A 23,608-nucleotide genomic window follows, 5' to 3' on the forward strand; every position below is an offset into this window, starting at 1 on the left:
ACCACTCCCAGCTTCTCTCACTACTTTCTTTCTAGCAATTCATTTACGTAGTTTGAGAAAGGGAGACTTCAAAACTTTTGACCAGAAATAACTTTGAAGTCAATAAAATAGCAAATTGGACTATATCATGAAATTTAACTACTATGTATGTACACTGCAAACCTACCAATTCCATCAGAATCAGAAAAGTTACCTGTCAGGAAATAGAGACAGATGCCACAGTAAATGTACTTTTGCCCAGCAACTAGAATAGAGCATAAATCTCATATAATTCATTACATAAATACACCTGAGAACAGAAAAAAGAGAGTCTTCCTATACAGTCTCATGCCACCCCTTTCTCATCCTCATGTCAGACACATGTGCTAGTGACCTTCCTACATTGCCAGAGTTGGTCTCAAATAAGGATTCTCTATAACTACCTCAGTTTATAGTAGTTTCCCTCTTTTATATATTCTCTCCAAAGACAGTTGCCATCGTTTCCTTCCTACATATGCTCACATATGCAACTCTATACCCATCAAGAGCTGAGAGCATATTTCTGAACTTGGGCTGAGCTTGTGACTTGCTCTGACCACAGAATGTGGCAGAAACAATGACGTGCCAGTTTCAGGCTTGGCAGCTTTCACTTTCACTCTCAGACTGAACACATAGAGAGCCACTGGATGATAAGACACCACATGGAGAGGGGGAGGCCACATGGAAGATTATCAAGATGCCAGACAAATGAGTGAAACCCTCTTGGACCTTCTAACCCAGCCCAACCATTACCAGCTGAAAGCAGACAAACAAATGACCTCCAACTGATGCCACACAGAGCAGAAGAATCATCCAAACAAGCCCTTCCCAAATTCCTAACCCACAGAATTGTAAGACATAAAAAAATCTTTATCATTTTAAGCTACGAATTTTGAGGTGGCTTTTTTGTACAGCAATAGATAACTAAAACACTACCTACCTAATATCTAGTGCTGATAAATATCAAGAATTTTCTATGGAAAACCCATTATCTGCTCGAGACTCTAAAAATAAATTTTTATGAAAATATGCAAATTAAATAAATTTAGATAACCAAAGATATCACAAAATTAATTTTTATTTTATCACATTTGTCCCCTTATTAGGACTCTTTCTTCCTCACTAGATTATAAATTCTATGAGTGGAAAACAACGTATCTGTCATAGCTGTCACAGTTCCAGTACCTAGCACAGTGCCTCGCATAGAAGAGAATGAAAATGTGTATTTATAAATATCCAGAGTTATGAGAAGGACCCAAACCCAAAATTCTCATAAACAGCAACACCTACATTGAAAAAAGTGTAGTCAGTTTTGGGATGGTGCTAATGAGTTCAAGGTCATAAATTCAATTTCTTGAGTCAAATACCTTTAACAAGAAAAGGCTTTGTACCATTATCAACCGAATCTCAACCAGTCACTTCATTATGCACATGCCAAACATTACAAGAGGGCCAGGCAACAGACTATGCAAAGGGCAAATACATCACTACTACTAATACAGGGGGAAAAAAAGAATATAAAAATACATACCTCAAAAATAGCAGCAACATTTTTAATCCTCATATTTGAAACACAACATATACAGAATAAAGTACAGAGGAAGTGGATATTCTGACAAGCAGAGACGGGAACATGGAATATTATACCTTTCAAGCTTGAGAATGCTAGATGTAAAAGTTTCATCCTACTTTACTCCCTAAGAAACCTGATCTTCCAATTTGGGGGAAAAGGAGTGTCATTCAAGCCCATAACATTATCCTGTGATTTCACGGATAAGATAATGATAAGACTAAGAGGCAAGAAGCTTCAATAACTAATTTTTACCACGGGCTTGTTATATAATTTGGACAAATCATATTCTCATCGAATTTTGAGTTTTCTTCCATGTGTAAACCGAGAGTAATAATACCCTCTTCTTTCTACCTCCAAGGAATAAAGTCCTCAGAAACTCTTAGAAGGAATGAGTTACAAAAATACAAGGCAAGATCATTACTTTTCAAAGTAAAAGCCAAATTAGGAACCAACAATAACCAGAACACATGATAAACACAAGTTCACACAAAGAAGTCTGGCACCTACAGCTCTAAGAGAAAGAATGCAAAGGAAACTACAGTGATTATAAAGCAGAATCAGAGAGTGTAGTACAAACTGAAAGCAAGTAATTCAACAGAATTAAGATCAATCAAAATTATATGCAGTCCCTTTCATTATAAGAATCCAAAAGCCCAGAAATAAACAGCCAAAAGACAAAACCTGCACCTATACTGCACAAATGTGACAGCATTTGTTTTTTATATATAAACTCAGAATAAGACAGACCTCTGTAGCCTATATCATGAATGAGTTAACAACCTTACAAAATGCTTTGAAGATAACAAAGCTAAATAAATTCTAATTCATGTTATTATAATAAAAAGGGGGAGGAGTGAAGCATCAGCTTTTCTACAGATTTTGCTTACTAGAGCTTCCTAAAGTAACTCACAATGATACCACCTAACGTCTGAAACACAGGAAAGCTTGCGCTCAAAACAAAGTGTGATCAAAACTGGAAATAGAAAGTCATAAGACCCAAATTTGAGACTGACAATCTTCCTTACTCCCACTTACCTCAGAAGGATGAAAAAAAAAAGAAATGATGTTTTACTGCAAATTATTCTGGGGAAAATAGTGCACCAAGAACACAAGAACTCCTGAAAACCCAAGGAAGAACAAGGACGAAACCACTAAACCAAAAAGAAACTGAAGCTCAAGTTTTTTGGTCCCAAGCTATCAAAAGAATCAAGATCGGGAAAGCTACTCTTAAATGCACAGAAATGACAAGGGATCGTCTATTAGCAAGCAACAAAATTTGATGGAAGAAATTTCACAGAGGCAAAACCAGCTTAACCCCAGATACGGGAACCGAAACCAGTTGCTTCAGACAAACAGGCCTAAAGACTTTGGCAATGAAATACCTTTCATCCACCAGCAATATAAGGAGGCAGAAGTAGAGCTGATTTCAAATCATGAAGGATCACATCTTTCTGTTTTCTGCACAATCGTTGGGAAAAATAGAATCCAACTCCCTTCTTGGAGTACCACATTGCCCCTAATTCTCCTGGGAAACCCCTGGAGCTATAGTAACAGTATTGTTAAAAAAAAAAAAAAAAAAAAAAAGCTTTGTGTATATTAACCTAGGAATCCTTACAAGCCCTAGGACAGATGGGATTACTCACCAGACAAATAAGAAAAACAAAACCTGGAAGAGGTTAAGAAATTCATCTCCCAGCTTCACAGATGAGTCAATAGCCAAAGCAGGATTTGAATTCAGGCTCTTCCTTCAGATAGGATCAGAGCTAACTCCCAGTCCTTGGCTCAGCAGATACTGGGTCCAGTGTTCTCCAATCTCAGAGTCAGCCCAGGTCAGGCTCTTGGCTGACTAGAATAGGGAAAGAAAAATTTCCCTCAAGGCTTCAGGAAAAGAAGTCAAATTATTAAATGCAGCGTTCTCACGCTAAAAGGTCCAGATGCCCCTCACCTTGCCAATCACATTTCTCAGCCTATCAAAATAACGCAGTAGATGTAAGAACCTAGTCATTTTAATCTGTGCAGAAGCTGGATTCCATTTCTCCAACTTTCCTAAGAATACTTATTGAGGGGGAAGGATGCAAAAGTAATGATAAATGGCTGAGTGTTTACTAAACATACACTATGTTCTCAGCACTGTGCTGAGGCACAGAGCATACTACAGTGAACAAGAATATTCCTGCCCTCAAGGAGCTTATGTGATTATTTAGATAATTAAGTATTAACAATACTTTCAGGTACTGATAAATGCTAGCATGAAAATATGGAAAGTGATTAAAAAAAAACAAACCCACAACTTTTCACCTAGGGTGGCCAGAGAAAACCTCTCTGAGATGACATGTGAGTTAAGACCAGCAACTTGAAGTAGAAGCCTTGAGAAAAGAGGTAGGTGAAAAAAATATTCCAAAGAGAAAAAAGATCCCTAAGAGGTAAGCTAAGCATGTTCACAGGCCAGAAATAGAGCCAACATGGCTGGAGCCATAAGGGAGAGAATAGAGAGATAGGTGGGTGCCAACTCTCTTTTTTCTGTTCTCAGGTGTATTTATGTAATGAATTATACGAGATTTATGCTCTATTCTAGTTGCTGGGCAAAAGTACATTTACTGTGGCATCTGTCTCTATTTCCTGATAGGTAACTTTTCTGATTCTGATGGAATTGGTAGATTTGCAGTGTACATACATAGTAGTTAAATTTCATGATATAGGTTATTTCTGGTCAAAAGTTTTGAAGTCTCCCTTTCTCAAACTATGTAAATGAATTGCTAGAAAGAAAGTAGTGAGAGAAGCTGGGAGTGGTGGCACGCGCCTGTAGTCCCAGCTACTCGGGAGGCTGAGGCAGGAGGATTGCTTGAGCCCAGGAGTTTGAGGTTGCAGTGAGCTATGATGCTGTTACTGCACTTTAGCCTGGGCAACAGTTTGAGACAGACCCTGTCTCAAAAAGGAAAATCAACTTGTGGGTGAGCATTTCTCTTTCTTTTTCTTTTTTTTCCACAATGGACGGGTAATGTGCCGACGTGGTAACAAGGATTGAGGGAGGCACATCTCAGTATGCGCGTGAAAACCCAATCATCGTGCTTATGAACTATAAAAGGATTAAGGATCTCAACATATGAATTCTAGGCAGACATAAACATTCAGACCATAGCACCCTTCCAGCTTAGCCTCCCGGTCAGTCACTGACTCATATATCCCAACCACAATTTTGATTATAGACCAGACATCCCTTATGAGATACCTTAATGTCATCTCTAAGTGTGACGTGAAAAGTTAATGTTGTTCTGAGTACCTTTAATTTTGGCATTTCCTGAGCTGAGCATTTAAACTGGCAACTTAATTCTGCATTTAATGAGTATTTTTATGTTCATGTTTTACCACAGAATCTAATGTTTATTTGCCCATATTCTGGATTTCTATTTCTCCAGGCACCACAGACCAAAAATACATCCATGTCATGTGCACCTTCACCTAAGCAATTTTAATCAGGCCCTTGCCTAAACCAGTCATTAAGAATTTATTGCCTTGGTCTATTATTAATAATGTGTTCCCATTTCCACATGTATAACAAGAGACCAAAGCAATTTTTACAGGAAAGAGATTCTCAGTCCCAATCTAAGCCTGGCCAATAACTCTCAAATCACACACTCTATAGAAGCTGCAGATGTTGGCTTTGATCCCTGTGGCTTAGGAAGAATCATAACAATACATCATATAGCCAAGAAAAGACTCATTAAAGATAAGGAACACATCCCTGAGTACTCAACATGGATGTGGGAGCCAAGACCATTCAAAATACTAATCTTATATTTTACCAGGAGACCTTGAGCACTTCACCAACTCTCTATTATTTCTTCATGAGAAAAGTGAAAATATACTCCTTAAAAGAGGCCAGAGATACTGTTTTAATTAGCCATCAAAAATTTATGTCTTGGGATTACTAGGGACCTCAGTAAACTATCTTTGTCATCTCCCTCATTTCTAAACATCCTCACACCTAAATGATCCCAGAAAGACAGTTACTAAGTCTTTGGGGAAGATATTTCATAATCTCACTTAGTAATATTCCAGTATTTTGTAGTCAGGAAGTTCTTTCTAATATGTAATCTATACCCCTTCTGTTGCAATTAAAACATATTCCCTCTTGTCCTGTCCTCTATGGAAAGAGAACATCTGCTTAACACCACCTGAACAATATCCCTTCAAGAGATTATAAAATATAGGAAACCCATTTCAAACAGCTTCATGTAAATGCAACACGGTTTTATATGGGTCACCTTAGACAAAGAATATGATTAAGAGTCTTAAATTCCTAATTCCATCACTGACTTGCTCTGAAGATGATAGGAAGTTAAAACCATGCAGATGCTGTGCTTCAATTATCCCGTCAGTAAAATGCACATAATAAAACCAGAATGTTAGAACTCAGTTCTTCAAAAAGTTAAGCATACAGGAAAGAGATTCTGATTCCCAAACTAAGCCCAGCCAACAACTCTCAAATCACATACTCTATGGACACAGCAGATGTCGGCTTTGATCTCTATGATTTAGGAAGAATCATAAGAAAAATATACTACCACAGTACCATGCAATTCCACTCCTAGGTATATACCCAAAATAAGTCTAAACAAGTCCATGCGCATGCGTATTCAAAGCAGCATTATGCACAATAGCAGAAGGCAGAAACAGCCCAAATGTCCATCAATGAATAAATGAATAACCAAATTATGGTATATACATATTATGGAATATTATTCAGCCATAAAAAGGAATGAAGTAGTGATACAAACTCCAAAGTGGATAGACTTCCAAATCATTATGCTCAGTGAAAGAGGCCAGACACAAAAAAAATCACATAGGCCGGGCGCGGTGGCTCACGCCTGTAATCCTAGCACTCTGGGAGGTCGAGGTCGGCGGATCGTTTGAGCTCAGGAGTTCGTGACCAGCCTGAGCAAGAGCGAGACCCCATCTCTACTAAAAAAATAGAAAGAAATTATATGGACAGCTAAAAATATATATATAGAAAAAATTAGCCGGGCATGGTGGTGCATGCCTGTAGTCCCAGCTACTCAGGAGGCTGAGGCAGGAGGATCCCTTGAGCTCAGGAGTTTGAGGTTGCTGTGAGCTAGGCTGACACCACGGCACTCACTCTAGCCTGGGCAACAGAGTGAGACTCTGTCTCAAAAAAAAAAAATAAATAAAAATAAAAAAAATTAAAAAAAAATAAAATCACATAGTGCATGATTCCATATTCTATTTATATAAAATATCCAGAATAAATCAATCCATAGAGACACAATGCAGACTGGTGGTTGTCAAAGGCTGGTGGAAAAGGGGAATGAGGAGAAACTGCTTAATGGATAAAGGGTTTTACTTTGGAGTGATGGTAACGTTTTGGAACTAGACAGGTCACACAACATTGTGAATGTACTAAATGTCACTGAATTGTTCACTTTAACATGGTTGTGTGGGCCAGGAGTGGTGGCATGGTGACACCCATAGTCCCAGCTACTCAGGAGGCTGAGGCAGGAGGATCACTTGAGTCCAGGAGTTTGAGGTTGCAGTGAGCTACGATGATGCCACTGCACTCCACCCTTGACAACAGAGAGAGAACGTGTCTCAAAGAAAAGATTGTGTATCTACTATGGCATTGGTTCTTGGGGGAAAAAGAAAAACCAATAAAATGGTTGTATGTGAAATCATTTTCACCTCAATAAATCATTTCTTTAAAAAAAAAAAAAGAATGCTAGGAGAATTAATAGGGAATAGGGACAATGTCCATAAACTGCTTAGCACTTCCCAGGAAAGCCATCATACAAAATTCTAGGTAGCTCTGTAACCAAAATATTTATTATTACCTCAATATAGCTAATTAGACTCCAGACAAAGAATATATGGAGTCCACTTGCTCAAGGATTCTTGGGTGTGGCTCCGGGTCATGGTCCTCAAATTTGGCTTAGAATAAATCTCTTTAACATTAAAAAAAAAAAAAAAAAGAATATATAAATGACAAAACAAATGGAAAATAAAGTGTAGAGCTTTGTCACAATTCTATAGTATACTACATGGAAGAAGAGCCAATAAATGAATGAATAAAGAAATTAACCAAGCACCTCAGCTAATTTACTATAGCAATAATGACCAGAGGAAACCAATAAGGAATGAACTTTAACAGCTAATAATACCAAAATATGAAGACCCAAACAATAAGTCAGGGTATATTTTAAAAGAACCAAAAGAATGAAACTGGAATGCTCCTAATACAAAGAAACGTTAAATGCCTGAGGTGATGAATATCCCAAGTACCCTGATTTCATTAATTCACACTGTATGCCTATATTGAAACATCATATGTGCCCTATAAAGATATAACTATTATGTACCCATAATAATTAAAAATAAAAAGTTAAAGGCCAAAACAAAACAAAAAAACAAAGATCCATTCAGTAAGGAGGTGAAGAAAGAAAAGCTAAAGATAGCAAAGTTTAAAAGTACATGAAGTAGGCTGGAATGGTGGCTCATGCCTGTAAACCAACACTCTGGGAAGCCAAGATGGAGGATCACTTGAACTCAGGAGTTCAATATCAGCCTGAGCCTCATCTCCACAAAAAATTAGAAAACTCAGGCAGGCGTGGTGGCACGCACCTGTAGTCACAGTTACTTGGAAGGCTGAGGCAGGAGGATCCCTTGAGCCCAGGAGTTTGAGGTTGCAGTGAGTTACGATTACACCATTGCACTCTACCCAAGGTGACAGAGCAAGACTCTGTCTCAAAAAAAAAAATAAAATAAAAATAAAAGTACATAAAGTAGATAAATCCTTAACCTCCAAGGCCAATATACAAAGACCATGAGAATCATGACTCTCACCATTTCGCAAATATCCTCATACCCTTGGCTCTTTTTCCTTAAATACAACCTCCTAGCAAGACACCAAGGCTAAGCAGCCAAGAATGGAAAGATATGGTTGGTTCCTATCTTCGTGTTTTATCACTATTAGTTCTTAAGGAGCAACAGACATGCTAATAATCAAAATATACAGACCACCTCCTTTCTGACTCCTTAAACCCAATTCAGTCTGATTTCTGGCCTCACATTCCTCCAACACTGTTTTTGCTAAACTCATCAATGATCTCTGTGTTGATAAATCCAACAAAATACAGTGACTGCTTCCTTCTTGAAACATGCTCCTCTCTTGGTTTCTATAATAACACAGTCTCTTGGATTTTCTCTTAAATTCCTTGGAGCTTAATCCTGAGCACTCTTCTCCTCTTACTCTATACTTTTTCTCTAGGCGATCTTATCCATTTTCCTTGGCTGTAAATACCATCTATATACCAATATCATCCAGATTTATCTCCAGTGCCACTTTTGTGAATCAGCCCAAAGACTGCTTGCTTGATATCCACACTTGTATGTTTTCACAGACATCTCACACTTAGCATGACTAAAATTGAGGTCTTCATTCCACTCCTCAACTCTAGTCAAAATCTGCTCCTCCTCCAATGTTTCCATCTCAGAAATGGCACCTTCATCTACCCAGATGTTCATGCCAAAAATCTGGGATCATACTTGACACCTCCCTCTTCCCACACTTCCAATCCATCATTAAGTCTTGCTTGTCCTAATTCTAAAATATATACCGAAGCTTTCTATTTCTCTCCATTTCCACTGCCTACAGCCTAATCTAAACCATCGTCACTGGACTTGGTAGCTCATGCCTATAATCCCAGTATTTTGGGAGGCTAAGGAGGGAGGATCACTTGAGGCCAAGAATTAGAGACCAGCCTGGGCAACATAGTGAGATCCCACCTCTACAAAAAAATAGAAAATAAAAAATTAGCTGGCCATGCACCTGTGGTTCCAGCCACTCAAGAGGCTGGGGACAGAGGATCACTTGAGCTCAGGAGCTCAATGTCAACCTGGGCAACATGGTGAGACCCTGTCTCTTAAAAATAAATAAATAAGTTATTTAGGTCCCCCTACTACAGTTTCTTTTCTACTTTTCCATCACAGGATTTAACATGCATTGCAATTTATTGGTGTAATTATTTGTTTACTATCTCTATCTCCTCTAAACTATAATCTCTATTAAGGGAATGGGCATCTATTTTTTTCACTCTAATCTTAGGATAGTGACTTAGTAGTTTAGAGACTTTAGAATTGTTTATAGTAGTTTAGAATCAGTATAATTTAGGGATTAAGAGCAGGGGACCATGGAGCCAGGCTGCTTGGACTCAAATCCTGGTTCTGCCACTTGCTAGCCCATACCTTGAGCAAACTGCTTAACCTCTCTAAGCCACAATTGCCACATTTATACAATGGGTAGAATAAGAGTACCTACATTATAAGGTTGAAATGAAAAAAATCAATGAGGCAAAACACTACAGTACCTGGCACAAAGCACTCAATAAATGCTGGTTCTGTTTAGAACCAATATTTGCTACATAAACAAGTATCTGAAAAGGTAAGGGCTGAAACTCAGAGTCATAATCAAGAAATAGTTATGAAAGATCTCACAGGAATATTTCATACCTCAAAAAAAAAAAAAAAAAAACCCACAGTAGGTAACACACAGTATTATGGTATCCTCACCACCTACTGTAGACATTCAACAAACATTTTCCAAATGAATGACTGAAAAATATAGACTGCTATAATCATTAGATTTTTCAAATGAAAGAGGGAGAATATTAAAGAGATTTAGACAAAACACAATCAGATAGTTAAAAACACTGAAGCAACTCACAATTATAATGGCATAAAAGGATAAAGACTAATAAAAAACTAACCCAGGCTGGGTGCAGTAACTCACGCCTATAATCCTAGCACTTTGTCAGGCCAAGGCAAGAGATTGCTTGAAGCCAGAAATTGGAGACCAGCCTGGGCAACACAGTGAGACTCTGTCTCTACAAAAAATTTTAAAAATTAGCCACACATGGTGGTACATGCCTGTTATCCCAGCTACTTAGGAGGCTGAGGCAAGACGATCGTTTGAGCCCAGGACTTTGAGGTTGCCGTGAGCTGTGATGGTGCCGCTGCACTCTAGCCCAGGAAACAGAGCAAGATCCTGTCTCAACAAAAAAGTAAAGTGGCCGGGTGCGGTGGCTCACGCCTGTAATCCTAGCACTCTGGGAGGCCAAGGCAGGAAGATTGCTCAAGGTCAGGAGTTCGAGAGCAGCCTGAGCAAGAGTGAGACCCCGTCTCTACTAAAAATAGAAAGAAATTAGCTGGAGAACTAAAAATATATAGAAAAAAAAAATGGGCCAGGCATGGTGGCACATGCCTGTAGTCCTGGCTATTCAGGAGGCTGAGGCAGGAGGATTGCTTAAGCCCAGGAGCTTGAGGTTGCTGTGAGCTAGGCTGACACCACGGCACTCTAGCCCAGGCAACAGAGGGAGACTTTGTCTAAAAAAAAAAAAAAAAACCAAAGCAAAAACAAAAAATCTACCTCTATTAGATTCTTAGCCCTTACCATTGTGTAACAAATACGTTTACTCTTTTAAAGGTTTACCCAAGGTGATTTGGTAGCTTTCATTTTTCCCTAAATATCATTCTTTTCCATTCCATTAATCAACTTCTTACAAATCCTTCAAGCACCAATCAGTTCAAATAGATGGTAAAATGCAAATGCTTGCTTAGACATTTTCTACCTGTTTTGCAAAGAAATGCTTTTCTGTTCCTAAAAATACCTCTAGCTTGTTTTGCTATATATATTACAGAATCCTCAAAAATTGCCATCTATCTTATATTTGGAACTCTGTTTCAGATACTATTGCTTTCTAGGGTTCTGGTTCCCAGTAAAAACTCATCCCCATACAATTTTAAAAAATAGGCTGGGTGTGGTGGCTCACACCTGTAATCCCAGCACTTTGAGAGGTCAAGGCGGAAGGACTGCTTGAGCCTAGGAGTTCAAGACCAGCCTGGGCACCATATCACAACATCCTGTCTCTACAAAAACATTTTTAAAAAAAATAAGCCAGGTGCGATGGGGTGTACCTGTACTCCTAGCTACTTGAGAGGCTGAGGCTGGAGGATCACTTGAGCCTACAGTGAGCTACGATTATACCACTGCACTCCAGCCTGAGCAGCAGAGCGAGAAGTCTCTCTTTTCTCTCTCTCTACATATATGTAAAAATAATAGTTAAAAATTTAAAAGTATGGCCGGGCGCGGTGGCTCACGCCTGTAATCCTAGCACTCTGGGAGGCCGAGGCGGGTGGATTGCTCAAGGTCAGGAGTTCGAGACCAGCCTGAGCAAGACCCCGTCTCTACTAAAAATAGAAAGACATTATATGGACAACTAAAAATCTATATAGAAAAAATTAGCCGGGCATAGTGGCGCATGCCTGTAGTCCCAGCTACTCGGGAGGCTGAGGCAGTAGGATCGCTTAAGCCGAGGAGTCTGAGGTTGCTGTGAGCTAAGCTGACGCCACGGCACTCACTCTAGCCTGGGCAACAAAGTGAGACTCTGTCTCAACAAAAAAAAAAAAAAAAAAATTTAAAAGTAAATAAATATAAAGACCCATCATTTTACTTTTTTCCCCTCTAGCTAGAATTTGAACCTTTTATTTTAATTGGAAGAACACCGAGGGGAAAGAGGGACAAATATGCTGTTTTAACCTACTATTTCCTATTAAGGTTTTCTCAAAAGTATTTAAATTTTAACCTACGCATTGCTATTATTTCTGCCTTTAGAAAACATACATAATCTTTAATTTGTTATAATAATAATATTGATAATAAAAGCTGGCATATATAAAACTGTGCTGTTCTAAATGCTTTACACATATTAACTCTTTTTTTTTTTTTGAGACAGTGTCTCGCTCTGCCACCCAGTCTAGAGAGCGCAGTGGCATCATCATAGCTCACTGCAACCTCAAACTCCCGAGCTCAAGCAATCTTCCTGTCTCAGCCTCCTGGGCAGCTGGGACTGCGGGCGTATGCCACTATGTCCAGCTGAGTTTTTTATTTTTTGTGGAGATGAGGTCTCGCTTTGTTAGTCAGGCTGGTCTTGAACTCCTAGCCTCAAGTCCTCCCATAGTGAGCCACCACATCTGGCCGTATATTAACTCATTTAATTCTTACTACAACTATGAGATATTTTATAGATGAGGAGAGGCACAGAGAGGTTAAGTAACTTTCCCAAGTTGCAGAGGTAGTAAGCAGTGGCACTGGAATTTGAACCCAGGCCACCTGGCTCCAGAGTCAGTGCCACTATGCTACTATTTAAATGTTTGGGAGGAGATATTTTTCTGCCCTGTTTTCACTGGTCACCTAGACTAAAATACTCCAATTTGCTCCCCAAATCAAACATGCATATTAATCCTCTCCAATTCAGCAAAATTTCAAATGGTTGATTATTTTATAGGTATATATACCTAAAACCCAGTAATTTTGGCTCATGGGAGAATATATGTTTTCTCCCGGGGAGTAGAAATAAACAAATGATGAAATCGTAAAAGGTGAAATTTGCCTCAGTTCATTCCACAAATAGAAACATAATTCTAATAAGCAGTAGTAAAAAAGAGTTTGCAAACTACTCTTAATTTCTTGGAAGAAATGCACCAAAAAAGACAGTAGGTACTATTTTATACATACTCAGCAATGGCCTACATTTTCCCTCTCAATTTCACAATTCTCTTAAGTCTATCTTCTAATATAAGACTAAGTACTTCAACTTACTCCTGCCTACAAATGTACCTGAAGGCATGTATCCAGCAATCAAATTCATTGAAGTCAACTTCCAAAGAATATTTAACTTGGAAAAAAATTAATGAGAACTAATTAAATTCAGATCACATGAGAAGTAAAAAATTAAACTCATTAGTCAAGCATACTGGTTACTTTTAAGTCACAGTTATCCTTTACTATGCCAAATCCAATGTCATACATTAAATGCTGGAGTACAATGGTATGATCATAGCTTACTGCAGCCTCAAACTCCTGCCATCCTCCTGCCTCAGCTGGGACTACAGGTATGCACCATCACAGCCAGTGTAGCAATCTTAAATGAAGACTTTGGATGGCAGCAGGAGAACTTTAATTTACAGAATCATAATATTGTGATTGCAACTTTTCAAGGGGATTAAGGATGCCATGACTGAAGGCTCCGATCCCTGGGAATACCAGTGCCCACTTTACTACTTTCTACTTCTTTCTGTCAGCCCTTGTTTATTTCCTTCAAGCACTTATTTCATCCTAAACTTCAATATTACACATATCTGGTCAACTATTCTCCCCACTGGAATAAACCCCGTAAGGGTAAAAACATCTATGTCTACCTTTGCATCCCAGCATCTCATGAGCCTTCAATAAATATTTACAAGATGAACAAAAGTCTGAAAAGGTAAAGACTGAAACAGAGTCACAATCAAGAAATAGCTCCAAAAGGTCTGATGGGAGTATTTCATACCTCAGAAAAAAAAAATGTAAAAAACACAGTAACAGAACAATACACAATGAAGAAAGAAGAAAGTTTAGGTAGAGATGTGGAAATTATCAAGCCTAAGGGCAGAGGAAGAAACAGAAAACAAGTTAGAAAAGATAAACACTTACTAATCTACAAATACACAAGCCAGGACTAACTGGAAGAGAAGCTGTAAATATCCTCAGTCTTATCCTAACTAAACATGCAGCACCTACAACTCATCTTTCACTAGCACTTCCAAGCACTTACACCTTGTCACATGCATGTTAGTAAGCTCTTTCAGGGCTGGTTTAGTGTTTGTTCACCTGTGCCCTCCATGATTGTCTGACATAATGCTGCCTCAGAATTTCATAGCAGGTTGCCTAAGAACCTAGATGACTACTATTCATTGTTGCTTTGAGACAGCACAGAAGTTAACATTTGGAGAGAACTTTATCTTTTTAAAGCAAGTTTCACATACTTTTTCTCAGCAAAATATTATGATAGATGTATATTTTCCCATTCTTTAAATATAGACTCAGAAAAACATTCAAAGCCCTAAATTTGAATCTCCGCTCTGCTATGTACCTGCTGTGTGGTAAAATTAACTGGTCTCTTTGAGCTTCACTAGAAAAGTGGAGAGTATAGATTATTGTTTCCTACGGGGAAAGGACTGTTATGAGCGTTAAATAACATATGTAAAGAACATGACACAGTAAATGCTCATTAAAGGATAGAAGCCTTCCCTATAGTCTCCTTAAATAATTTGTATCCAATTTCTCAGTAAACTGGCAAGCCTACTGCTTAAACCTAGATCTCCTGATTACTTAATCTATTTTCTTCTTACCACATTACATTGGCAGGCTGCCACATAATAATGGGCATATAAATACATTCTAACAATAACTGATCACAAAATTTTTATCTATCAGTAATTAATTTTAGCTCTGTAAAAGAAAACATAGATCTAATTAACTTGGGGGGGAGAGGGAGCTTCAAAAGATAAAATATAAATTATTCCAAACCACAGCACAGGCTGTACTATAGTACTTCTGTATAAACAAAATTATGACAAGAAACTGAAAGCTCTCTTGGGTTTATGAGGAACAATTGGAGAAAGAAACAAGAATGACTATGATTAAAGGAACTTAAGATTTTTTTTTTTTTTTTTTTTGGTAAACCAAACCACTGGGCAAAAAAATATGCATCCCATTCCAAAATAACTCTATCAAGGCTGAGATATATCTTAGAAAAAGAGACCTCAGTGTGCTAACAACAAAACTTTTTCTCTAATTCTTTTAAGAGTGAGAAAAATGGGAATAGTGAGAAAAACTGTCAACCTAAACTGTGAACATTCAAAAAGATACTTAAGGACCATAAATGTCTAGATTCAGTATTAATAAGCAGCATAAAGGAACAAGATCAAAAGAACAAAATTTCATTAGTTTCCTAACACATACTGAAAATATTTTGAAAATTATCTAACATAAAAATGTAAGTTACTACTCTATTAGTAAAAATAACCAACTGTTTTCAAGTGATATACATAACTAATCTTTTTCAACTGATATACTCAACTGTTCCAGGCCAAGTACTAGAAGACATTCAAAGAAGTTCACATCTTTAATAATTCCGAAGAATTTTCCTACTAAAAGATATGGTAGAATTCAGTCACATTCTGAACCAGAAGAGCCTAATCTGACATTGACAGAACACCACAGGATTTAACCAAGCTAAGTTAAAAGGTGAATAAGGCTGGGCGCAATGCCTCATACCTGTAATCCCAGCACTGTGGGAGGCTGTGGCAAGAGGATCGTTTGAGGCCGGGAGTTCCAGACCAGCCTGGGCAACACAGTGAGACCCCCTCTCTACCAAAAATACAAAAATCAGCCGGGTGTGGTGGTGCACACCTATAGTTCCAGCTACTTGGGAGGCTGAGGCAGGAGGATCACTTGAGCCAAGTAGTTTGTTTAAGGTTGCAGAGAGCTATGATGACGCCACTGCTCTCTAGCCTGGGCAACAGAGAGGCTCAGACTCAAAAACAAAAAAACAAAAATAAAAAAGATGAGTAAACTTCTATCATAAAACATGGAAGAAGCTGATAACTATTAGTTCCTGTAACTTCCCACCACCACCACCAAATTCCTTGTCTGCCTCAATCAACTTAAACTTCTGCCATTTCCTACAGAAACATAACACTAAGATTTCTTCATGACACCCCAAAGCAATCTCCATCTATTATTTAGCATCATGAGGAGGCACTGATACTCCTTGCAACTCTCAATTCTATGCAGAACCTATCAATTCCCAGTGGACAGGACCAGGAGTGGTGGCTCAGACCTGTAATCCTAGCACTCTGGGAGGTCAAGGAGGAAGTATTGCTTGAGCTCAGGAGTTCAAGACCAGCCTGAGCAAGAGCAAGACCCCGTCTCTACTAAAAATGGGGAAAAAAAAATTAGCTGAGCAACTAAAAAAAAAAAAAAATTAGCCAGGCATGGTGGTGCATGCCTGTAGTCCCAGATACTCAGGAGGCTGAGGCAGGAGGGTTTCCTGAGCCCAGGAGTTTAAGGTTACTGTGAGCTAGGCTGATGCCATGGCACTCTAGCAACAGAGTGAGACTCTACTTAAAAAAAAAAAAAAATCCCAGTGGACAAGGTCAGTTCCCTCTCTAAATTCTTTCCTCTGATATACATTCTCTCCTACCATAAAAACTTTTCCAGATAATACACATTCTTACCTTAACTTCCCAATCTAGATTCTCCATAAAGATAGTCTGGTGGCTCTTAATTAATCCCTTTCTGAGAGCATGGATCATGCCTAGGATCATGACACTGAATCCGATGAAAATAAAACGAATAAGAACACTTAGTCCCCAAAGTTTCCAAGTTGGGAAAGGAAAGGGAAACATAATGGAGTTCCCAAAATGTTAACCTTCAATTTAAACTCCTTGGGTTTCCTTTGGATACTCCCCAGGAAACAGATCCTCACAGGACAAGCATTTAACTTCAAAAATCTTGACCATCAGACACTGACTACAAACACTATAGTTGAAAGATTTTCAAAGAGGCTGAGGAGAAAGAGAAATCAGAATCAACAAGGAAACAAACTGGATAACAAAATTAACAAGAAACAAAAAGAAACTGTCGTTGCTACTCTCACTAAAATGATATATTTTGAAAAGCAAAACCAGCCAAAAGGTCACATGGTACCTTTACTTCTGGAGCCTCCAGTAACAGACTCTATTTCTAAGAAAGAGGGATCACAGGCAATCAAACGACAAATTACTGTGCATAAAGTGACTGGTAAAATGGAGGGATAAGTGAATTGGTAAATGACAAAAAGTGACTTACAGTGCATTTAATGATCTGTCGGGGAGGAATATGGGGAAAAGTCACGTCCCAGACCTCAGCCTCAGTTTCCCTACCCAAAAAAGGTGAGAACATGACACTTCGGTCAGAGAAGCCGGAGGGCCTTGTTCCATACGCCTCCACCTACTCAAAGGTCCTTTCAAAGGCCGGACTCAGTGGGGGTCCCCAGTGCAATTGAGCCATGACACCCGGAGCCTTAGGAGTGGAAAAAGGAGAAAAGGAGGAGGGTCAAAGCGCGCAAAGCTCTATCAGGCACTGGAAAGTGATTTTCCCCACACACTGGGGGTGCCGACACCCGCCCAAGACCCAACATCCCCTCCCTACTGAACCACACCGGGCAGCCCCAGCATCTCTCCCTCCTTCCGGCTTCTCCCTGAGTTCCGGGCTGCCCCTCCAGCCGCGCCCCTGAATGCTCGCTCCCCGGTAGCCCCTCCCCTGGCTGTGTCTCGGCGGCCGGCCCGCTTGCCCACCCGCCGGCGCCAAGGTCTTCTCAACCCCGCGGCGAAAGGATGCCGGGCCGGGCCTCCCAGGCTCCTGCCGGGCCTACCTGCAAGGCGGACGGGAGCTTTGTTTGCAGCCCGGTGGGCGAGGTGAGCCACAGAGAGAAGGAAGGAAGAGGGAGGAAGAAAGCAAGGGGTCCGCTCCACCGACCGGCGGGAGAAAGCGGCCTGAGCGCGGGGCCTCGCGGATAACTCAGCCCTAGACCCGGCGCCGCCACCGCTCAGGAGACATCAACCAAGAAGACGACGCAAAGATCACCGAATATACGAACGCCCAAGACATCAAAGGAGGAGCGCCCAAGCAATCGCTCAAGGAACCATAGTCGAACGCCGAAAAACAGCTCAGCGCCAACGCCAGGTCAGGCTCGTGTTCAAGGCATAAACAAACAAACCCAGATCATAAACCCTGGAGTAAGAGAGCCTGTGTTTCTGCCATTTTCCTTGTCTGTTGCCGGCTGTTAAAGTTGTTTAGAGAACTAGAGTTTTTCTTGAGCGTGTTGAAGAACCTATCATAGTGCAGTAACACTTGTTGACTATAGTTCAGCGGCTACCTTATGGATTCCCAACACCGTTTATCCCAATTGAGCAAATCACGTCATCTCATTTGAGCCTTACTTTCCTCACAGAATGCAGAACAGTGAGGTGAATGAAAGATTACAGAGAAACAGAGAATGAGAGAGAATCCAGACTGAGGAACAAAGTGAGCAATCTCTGTAAAATCTCCAATTTTGGCAGGGCGCGGTGGCTCACGTGTGTAAACCCACTTTGATAGGCCAAGGTGGGAGGATCACTTGAGGCCAGGGGTTCCAGACCAGCCTGGGCAACATACCAAGACCCTGTCTCTACCAAAAAAATTAAAAATAAATAAATAAGAAGAAATTAGCCAGGCATGTTGGTGTGTGCCTGTAGTCCCAGCTACTTCAAAGGCTGAGGCAGGAGGATCACTTGAACCCAGGTATTTGAGCTTACAGTGAGCTATGATCACACCACTGCACTCCAGCCTGGGCAACAGAGCAAGACACTGTCTCTAAATAAATAAAAACACAAAATTTTAATTTTTCATGTTACAATGCAGTTCTTGGAAATATCCATATAGAATTTTTTTTTTTTTTTTTTGAAGACAGGGTCTCCCTCTGCTCCCCAGGCTGGAGTTCAGTGGTGTAACCATACCTCACTACAGCCTCAAAACTCCTGGGCTCAGGCCACCTTCTTGCCTCATACTCCCAAGTAGCTAGGATTACAGGGACCTGCTACCACACCCAGCTCCATAAAGAATTTTTAAAAGCTTAATTCAAGCAGAGATGCAATAGTGTTGCTTTGTTTTATGTCATTTAGCTATTAAAGTCTTTAATAGTTAGCCAGGCATGGTAGCTCATGCCTGTAATCCTAGCACTCTGGGAGGCCAAGGCAGGAAGATTGCTTGAGGTCAGGAGTTTGAGATCAGCCTGAGCAAGAGCAAGACCCCATCTCTACTAAAAATATAAAAAATTAGCAGGACATGGTGGCATGTGCCTGTAATCCCAGCTACTTGGGAGGCTGAGACAGTAGGATCGCTTGAGCTGAGGAGTTTGAGGTTGCTGTGAGCTAGGCTGACACTATGGCACTCTAGCCTGGGCAACAGAGTGATATTCTGTCTCAAAAAAAAGAAAAAGAAAAAAAGAAAAGGGAAAGAAAAAAGAAATCCAAAGATGTACTGCCTAGGGTAAGGTGTGGCTGTTCAGAGTCAGGGACCAGGCTTCTTTCTATCTTGTTGCTTTGCCATCTTCACTAAGTGGTTTCACCTTGGGTTCAAGACAGCTGCTCAAGCTCCAGCCATCATGTCCATATTCCAACCACCAATGCTGGAAAGAGAAAAGCCATGTCTCCTAGCCACAAATATACATCTTGAAAATAGCAGAGGACACTTCCATTTACATCCCACAGACCCACTCAGTATTGTGAGGGGGGGGGAAAGAATTTAGTTACATAACCCCACCTAACTGCCAAAAAAAAAAAAAAACACCTGGGAATTAGTCTTTATGCTGGGCAAATGGATACTAGCTGACAACAACAAAAGCAGTCTGCCACATTACTGGAACCAGAGAAGGAGTGGGAAAATAGACTCTCCTCTGTTGTCTTGCAGGGCTGAGTTTCCACTCCCAGAATACATATTTCAGAAAAGCTGCCTTCATGGAGAGGATTGTGAGGCCTAGTGCCTAGAGCTAAAGCCCTCATTCAAATATGACCCAAATAACTACATTATTTTGAAATCTTGATTGCAGTGCAAAAAGCTAAAAAAACTAATTTCAAGGCTGTAAGAAGCTTTCAGTTTTTCAAAAGCTGGAGACTTTTGAGAAAAATACCTCAAAGTTATGCAAATATTCATGTAAAATCATCTGAAAATGAAGATATTTGAGAAGCTGAGGCTAGACTGCTCCATGAGACCATGGAAAAGGTGGCTTATGCTACAGTTGCATCTCTACAGACAAATTTCCTTTAGAGAATTGTTTCTTTTTAAATGTGGATTTAAGCTTCAGTGTGACAGCAAACTACTGTTTGTTCTCATGGAAAACTCTACTTGGATTGAAGAGGGGCTCACAAGAGATCAGGAGTTGAAACTATCAAACCTACAGGAATCTCTTCACACTATAGGAAGAACTGCAAAAAAGGTGGCAGGCAAAAGTAAAGGTCATTCTAGATTGTACCCCTGATGTCCTACATATTGGTGTTAAGCCTCAAGAACTCATTAGTGTGTTGATTGGGTTTGTTTGTTTTTAGAGACAGTGTCCTTTTTTTTGTTCTTTTGAGACAGAGTCTCACTCTGTCGCCCAGGCTGGAATACAGTGGCCCAATCATAGCTCACTGGAATTCCCAGGTTCAAGCAATTCTCCTGCCTCAGCCTCCAGTCACTGGGATTACACGACACCTGGCCTAATGTTGATCACTGTAGTCTGGTAGGATTCTCCTGGTGAAGCCACTCCCATAAAGGTAGGATGTTGTTTCCCTAAAGTATGACGACCGATCATTCCAGTTTGCCCAGGACTGAGGGGTTTTCCAGGACACCTGACTTTCCGTGCTAAAACTGTGACAGACATGGGCAAACTGGGGCGGTTGGTCACTCTAAGAATGGACCTTAGGAGTTTGAGACCAGCCTGAGCAAGAGCGAGACCCTGTCATTACTAAAAATAGAAAAATTAGCTGGGCGTTGTGGTGCTCACCTGTAGTACTAGCTACTGGGGAGACCGAGGCAGGAGGCTCGCTTGAACCCAGGAGTGTGAAGTTGCAGTGAACTATGATGATGCCACTGAACTCTAGTTTGGGTGACAGAGTGAAACTCTGTCTCAAAAAAAAAAAAAAAAAATAGACCTTGCCACTATCAATCACATGGAAAGAATTTGGAGAAATTGAACCAGAAAAAGAGGATTAGGGCGCCCTAGCCTAGGAGAATTGCCTAGAATGAAGAGTAAAGGAGGAAGGGGATAGGATAGGGGAGAAGAGACTATGTTCCTTATCTTGGGTTCTGAGTAGTAGAAATCAGGCTTCAACCTAGGGTGAGATAACTTTGTAGCAGTACATGAGTCATTGTATTAGGAAGTCTAGGAAGAGGGATTGGGGGCCTTGAGCAGCCAAAATGATACGCCAGTTGTAGATTTTGCTATTGCATTTCTGTTCTGTTCTTTTGTAGCCTGTTCTTACTGTGCTGTGGGCTAATGTACTTTAGGCTGGAATGGTAAAGGTAGAAGCAATCTAGTGATGTAGGAGCAGACCAGGGACGGGGAAAGATCCCAGAATAGCAGGAAGCCACTGACAGAAGTACAATAGGAGGCTCTCCCCTTTGGAATTATTTATATAGGATAAATTTCCAGTGATTGAATTTATCAATAGATTGAAATGTATGAACATTTTAAGTCTCTAAAATGACAAAGAAATCAGCCCTTTTATAAAAAAGACAGCAGTATATGCAAGGGTAAGACAAAGTTAACATGTCAACAGAATAATAGATCCTTAATGCTTTGCTGGACAAACAGGGAGACCTCTTCTTAAAATTTGCTAACTTATGATTTCAAAGTCTATTTTTTTCCTCCTGTTTAGTATCCAAAGATCTCATCTTTCCTATCTGATCATCACTAAGGGGAGCCTTAGGTTGTAGTCACATAAAATAATTTTTAAAAACCTGTGAATTTTATGTGTTGGGAAACTGGTGTGTCTCCAGTGCTAGGAAACTGGTGTTTCCCTTCCTTCCTGCATTGCCATTCTTATAATTAACAAAGTCTTAATTCTGAGTCTAAGATTTCTCATACCCACAACAATTTTGTAAAATCTTGGCAGGATCTAGAAAGCAAAATGGGCCCTAAAGGCATGTGTGTGTGCAATGGTAAAATCCTTTGATTTCTTATTTTCTTGTCTCATTCTAACTTCCCCTCCATTGCCAGGGAAAGTAACTCTGAATCTCAGTCTTTGAGCTGTTTTCAGTTTGTCTCAGATAAAATCTTAGTATGTCTATTTTCTGTGCAGCCTAGAGTTCACCTTTACCCACCTCTTTTTTTTTCTTTCTTTCCTTTTTTTTTTTTTTTTTTTTTGAGACAGAGTCTCACTGTTGCCCTGGGTAGAATGTAGTGGCATCATCATAACTCACTGCAACCTCCAACTCCTGGGCTTAAGTAATGCGCCTGCCTCAGCTTCCCCAGTAGCTGGGACTACTGGCATATGCCACCATGCCCAGCTAATTTTTCTTTTTTTAGTAGAGAGTGGGGTCTCACTCTTGCTCAGGCTGGTCTCAAACTCGTGACCTCAAGTGATCCGCCCACCTCATCCTCCCAGAGTGCTAAGATTACAGGCGTGAGCCACCACACCCAGCCTACTCACCTCTTGTATGTCTTCACTACATGACCCCATTAGAATTATGTCTTGTTTTTTATCCCTAAATTAGATTAACTTGCTGTAGATTCTTTACATTCCAAAGGGCAGGAAAGCAGCTTCATCTCTATTCAGGTCATTTAAACCAAAAATGTTTATGGTCCCTCTTTTGTATAATTTGGAATTAGTAAACCAGTGATGACCCAATATTGTTTTCACTTGATATATTCTGGGACCTTGCTATCTTGAAACAGCTAAGGGTAAATCTGGAAAATTCCTTTGCTGGCCAGATGGAGTTATCTATGGGAAGATAAGGCTTATGTAAGACAGGCAAAATCCTTGACTCCTTCCCAAAACCATGCCAGAAAAAAGCTATAAATCCACACTAAGAACCTCAAAGAGGGAAGCCTTCTGAGACACTTACAAAAAGCCCCTGTGGGCAAACCCTTGGCAGTTTGGAAGTACCGACCCTGATCCTTTCCTAAATCATTTTGGGGAAAGTGTAACTATGGACTGAAAAAAATCCTGGCCTGTAAAAATACAAGCCGAAAGGAGATAAACATATAGATTCAAAGAGTTACCTCGTGGGATTATTAGAGAATAATATTCTCCCAGTGAAAAACACTCCAAGCCAATATTCAGTTAGTTCAGCACTTAGATTGTCCTTGGTGTGCAAATAAACAGACTTGAAATTGTTTTTGAAATCTCTCTAAGACTGTCCCTCCCACTCAGTCTTCATGTCACCATCCAGTGAGATAAATTGTGAAAAACCCCAATTTTCCTTAAATGTGGTTATGTAAGGCTAAAATGCGAGGCACTAGGCACTTTCCATGATCATACTTCACCTTGCCACTTATGATACGTGATTGGCAGTAACCCTTTCTTGATGCAATATGCATAATAGAATCAAAGCTTTATTAT

At 40.0% G+C, this 23,608-nt stretch overlaps 1 non-coding gene across 1 annotated transcript; it reads right to left on the reverse strand.

Moving 5' to 3' along the window:
* Positions 1-4,576: 4,576 nt before the first annotated feature.
* On the reverse strand, positions 4,577-4,679 carry LOC138385635 (small nucleolar RNA U13). Its single transcript, XR_011233854.1, has one exon. It is a non-coding gene; the product is annotated as a small nucleolar RNA U13 (small nucleolar RNA).
* Between the last annotated feature and the right edge of the window lie 18,929 nt (positions 4,680-23,608).

Source organism: Eulemur rufifrons, chromosome 6 (genome assembly GCF_041146395.1).
Source record: "Eulemur rufifrons isolate Redbay chromosome 6, OSU_ERuf_1, whole genome shotgun sequence".
NCBI lineage: Eukaryota > Metazoa > Chordata > Mammalia > Primates > Lemuridae > Eulemur > Eulemur rufifrons.